The sequence below is a fragment of the Oryctolagus cuniculus genome, chromosome 4 (genome assembly GCF_964237555.1).
Source record: "Oryctolagus cuniculus chromosome 4, mOryCun1.1, whole genome shotgun sequence".
Classification (NCBI taxonomy): domain Eukaryota; kingdom Metazoa; phylum Chordata; class Mammalia; order Lagomorpha; family Leporidae; genus Oryctolagus; species Oryctolagus cuniculus.
Genome location: NC_091435.1, coordinates 129,456,205 through 129,461,488, shown reverse-complemented (window position 1 = coordinate 129,461,488; position 5,284 = coordinate 129,456,205).

Here is a 5,284-nt window from a genome sequence, read left to right as displayed (position 1 = left end):
TGTTACATGTACATTTATAATGACATTATTTTCTTGTTTAATTAATCCTTTGATCATTAGGTGTTGATCTCCATTGTCTATGTATACAATTTTTCTTAAATAAATTTTGTCTGATGTAATAATTACTCCCACTTGCTTTTGATTTCCACTTGCAGAGGATGTCTCGCTCTATTGTTTTACTTTGAATATCTCTGTGTGTTTACTAGTGAAGCTAGTTTTGTTGGTTCCCCTTAGGCAGCATATCATACAGTCATTTTTTTAACTTTTATTTTATAAATATAATTTCCAAAGTACAGTTTTGGATTACAATGGCTTTTCCCCCCCATAACTTCCCTCCCACCCATATCCCTCCCATCTCCCGCTCCCTCTCCCATTCCATTCATATCAAGATTCATTTTCAATTATCTTTATATACAGAAGATTGATTTAGTATGTATTAAGTAAAGATTTAATCAGTTTGCACCCACACAGAACATAAAGTGAAAATACTGTTTCAGTACTAGTTATAGCATTACTTCACATTGGACAACACATTAAGGACAGAGATCCCACATGAGGAGTAAGTACACAGTGACTCCTGTTGTTGACTTAACAAGTTGACACTCTTGTTTATGGCGTCAGAAATCTCCCTAGGCTCTAGTCATGAGTTTCCAAAGCTATGGAAGCCTCTTGAGTTTGCTGACTTTGATCTTTTTTCGACAAGGTCATAGTCAAAGTGGAAGTTCTCTCCTCCCTTCAGAGAAGGGTACATCCTTCTTTGATGGCCCCGTTCTTTCTACTGGGATCTCACTTGCAGAGATCTTTCATTTAGGTTTTTTTTTTTTTTGCCAGAGTGTCTTGGCTTTCCATACCTAAAATACTCTCATGGGCTCTTCAGCCATATCGGAATGCCTTTAGGGATTCTGAGGCCAGAGTGCTCATACAGTCATTTTTAACACATTTACTCAGTTGGATCTTCTAGTTGGGTAATTTAGCTCATTTACATTCAAGGTTATTACAGATAAGTAATGACTTTTTCCTGTTATTTTCTTTTAACATTTCTTTTTTTTAAACTCTCATTTTTTTTTTTTTTTGTCTCTTCGGTTTTACACTTTCACCATTTTCTTGATGAAGTTTATCTGTTTCTGACATAGGGCATCCTTAAATGTTACCTGTATGGCTGAGTCAGTGGTGATGAATCCCTCCAATTGTTCCCTGTGTTGAAAAGTTTTTATTTCTCTTTCATTTATGAAAGATAACTTCTCTATGTTCGTAGCTGTTTTCCTTTTGAAACTTGACTTATATCTTTCCTTTCCTTCCTATAAGGCTCCTGTTGAAAAATCTGCTGTCAATCCAATGAGATTCCTTTGAAGTGGCCTAGTGCTTGTCTCTTACTAATTTTAGAATTTTCTCTTTGTTTTGTACTTTTTAAAGTTTTCCTGTAATATGAGATTCTTTTCTGATGTCTAATTGTCTATTTGGGGTCCCATAGGTTTCCTTTATTTGAATATCTGTATCTTTCTCAAATTTGGGGTACTTTTCAGCTACTATTTCATATAGATTTTCTAAACCACTTCTGTGATCCATTCCTTAGGGAATGTACACAGCTAAAATATTGGTTCAGTTGATGGTATCCCAGAAATTGTGAATGAACACTGTTTTCATGATTCTTAATGCTTCCTTTATTTTTTTTTTTTTTGGTCCAAATGAGATATTTCAAAAGACCTGTTGTCAAATTCAAATATTCTTTCTTCTGCTTAATCTAGTCTGCTATTATGGCCTTAAACTGTATTTTTAAAAATTTATTTTCATCAGGACTGGTGCCGTGGTATAGTAGGTTGAACCTCCAGCTGTTGCACTGGTATCCAACATGGGGTACCAGTTCGAGTCCCAGCTGCTCCACTTCCAATCTAGCTCCCTGCTGATGGCCTGTGGAGGCGGTGGAGGATAGCTCTAGTACTTGGGTTCCCGAAGCTGTGTTGAAGACCTAGAGGATAATCCTAGCTCCTGGGGTGGGATTGGCCCAGATTTGGCTGTTGTGGCCATTTGGGGAATGATCCAATGGATGGAAGACCTCTCTCTGTCGCTCACTCTCTCTGTCTGTAACTCTGCCTCTCAAATAAATAAATAAATATTTTTAAAAAGGAAAGAAACACTAGAATAGTCAAGATTAAGGTCATGAATGATCCTGAATTGAACCAAATTTTATTTCATCTATGTGAAAAGCAGGGTAACACACACACACACACACACACACAGGAGAGAGAGAGAGAGAGAGAGAGAGAGAGAGAGAGAGAGAGAGAAAGGGGCCTTCTCTATGCTAGTACACTCTCCAAATGTTCACAATAGCCAGAGCTGGGCCAAGCTATCAGATTCCATCCAGGTTCCCACAAGCACTTGAACCATCTACTGCTGTCTCTTAGGCTGCATCAGTAGGAAGCTGAATCAAGAATAGAGGAGCCAGGGATGTAGGTGTCATAAGCAGAAGTTTAACTCAATGTACCACAATACCCAATGCTCAGATGTAATTCTTATATAATTTACTGAGTTCTTTATTTTTAACATTATAACATTTTTAATATTTGTCAGGTACTTTTTCATTATCTCTATTTATTTGCTAAATTTCTTATTCATATCATGCTTTGATTTCCTAATTTTGTTTAACTAACAGTATTGTCTTATATAACTTTGGGTAACCTTTTATTCATATTGTTGAATTCTTTATCAGGCATTTCATCAATGTCATTTACTACATAGTCTAATAGTCACGAATTATTGTGTTCCTTTTGGGGTATCATATTGCCTTGCTTGTTTTCATGATTCTTATGTTTCTTCATTGATTTTTGTGCATCTGAGGGATCTGCTGTTAACTTCACTTTTAAAAAGGGGTTTTCATGGATTGAAGGCTTTTTCCTAAAGATAGATTTTTGCATGTTGGTTTGGTAGGCTACATTGTCTTTAGTTCCAGTTGGATGTTGTAATGCAGTCTCCTTACACCTTCTTACATGGTAGTAGCAGTGGTGGGGGATCTGGGACATTCCTGGGAACTAGACAGTTGCTTATATCCCTGTCACAGAAATCTCCATCTATTTTCCAAAAGAGGGGTGACAGTCAGGATCTTTGCTTGTGTGCTAGGGATAGGTACCATTGGTGCTGCAAGTAAGCCTGGCACACAGACTCTCAGCCATCACCTAAGGAAAGGCTGGGCTGGCAGCATCAAAAGCAGTCTGGGCTCTGGGATCTCCAGCTACTGCCCATATCCAGAGTCCCAAAAGCAACACTAATGCCATGCAGGGAATGTTACCCCCACCCAGTTGCTGTCTGAGGAAGTGGCTAAATTATTAACTGTGGAAATACATCATGATGTGACCTTGGATAAGAGATATCCTTTTGGAATATTATTGTTTATCAACATTCTCGTCTTGATAAAAGAACTAAGTGATACTGTATTTCATATGGTATGAGGACTAAAGTTCTATATTAAATTGAAATTGGCATGAAACTTGCTTGCTACTCAATCAAGTTATTATGGAACTTGACCAACTGAGTTCTTGTGTCTCAGAGAAATTCAAACTACTTCTGTTGTGTGATACCACCATTCAAAAGATAGTGTCCAGATATGATAGATTTTAAATCCTTCTATACAGAAGTGACATACATAACTTTGCAGTGGGTCTCTGGCTAGTATTAGTCCTCTAATCTCAATTAGCTACACAGAGATCTAAAAATTGCAGAAGATTTTATAGGTTGCTCTGACTTCCATAACAAAATATTTTAGATTAATTTATAAACAACCAAAATTTATTATTCACAATTGTGGAGTTGAAGAACCTTAAAAATCAAACCAAGATGGAGTGACTTAAGCTAACACTATTAAAAACAAGAAGTCACCTTTGCCCCAAATAAAATTAAAGTTTAAAAATTATAGCCCTAAACTTTTTCCCCCAAAACTAAAATTAGGTGCAGCTATAAAAATAAGGGACCCTATGCTTAGCTAGCTGCGACACTTGTGCCTGGCTGTGCTAAGACCTAACCCAGTTTGTATGCCTCCTAATACTCAAATAATGGTGTGGGAAGCGGGACGTTGCTCTCCCTCCAGGGGAACGAAGGGAGCGAGACGTCATCCCCCTCAAGGTGAACAAGATGGCGCTGGCAGGGAAAGGAACTGCTAAAGAAGTAAACAACAAAATGGCGACGAGGTGCATGCCTCCCATGTGATCCCATAGCTGATTGGATAGAAGACGCATGCCTTTCACATGATCAGCTCACGGATTGGACTGCTGTGTGCATGGACACTATAGTGCTTCTGATTGGTCGCTGCGGGTATATAAACCATGTGGCTTTGTGCTGGGGGCGCTCTCTGGACTCCTGAGTTCTGGAGGCCCGTCTGCGCAGACGCCGAATAAATCCTCTTGCTTTTTGCATCAGCTGGTCTGGACTCTGAGTCTTTGGGGTGTGCCTCTCGACGTGTTAGCATCCTCACTCAGAGGGTCTAACAGAGTTAGGATGTCTAGGATGAAGTTGTGAAGACAAATGCAATGTCTGGTGAGAGCTAATTCTGCTTCCTAGATAGTTCTTCCAGCTCTTTCCTTTCACGGTGGACAGTGGTAGAAGTGGCAAACAGACTTTTTTACAAGAGTACTAGTCCAGCTCCCAGTGGCAGAGTCCTCTTGATCTGATCACTTCCTAAAGCCCCCCGCCCCCCACCTTTTAATACCATCACCCCAGGGTTAGGTTTCACCAAACTTAACCAGGTCATAGCAGAGGGGTGCATGCATATTCAGTGAACAGTACACACCTCTGATACTGCATCTTGATTATGTTTGACCTTGGAAAGTTACTTACCTTCTTAGTTTCAATTGCTTATCTGCACTGTGAAATTAAAAATGGGGTCAAGTGGAGTTTTTAATTTGCTCTCAGAAAAGACTTCATTGGCTTCACTCTACATTATTCAACAAGCTTTCTTCAACTTCATGAACTTTCTTCAGTCTCGGTTCCTCTTGTTTTAATACATCTGATTGCAAGGACTAAATATGCTTTAATTGTTTTAGTATACTGCTTGGAATAAGGTCCAAGTGCTCAAAAATGATTAGATGTCTTCATTAATTTTAACATAATATTACTCATATATAGTTTTACTTATGGCAAAAAAATAATAGTAACATATAATACATATGGCTTGTATTTCCCAGTCGTCTTTTTATTTTGCAGTTAAAGTGTCCTGCAACTAGTAATTAATTTTTCGATAAACGTTTGTTTCCTCTGCCTAGCAACATAGTGAGACTGTAGGTTTGAGACAAATTGC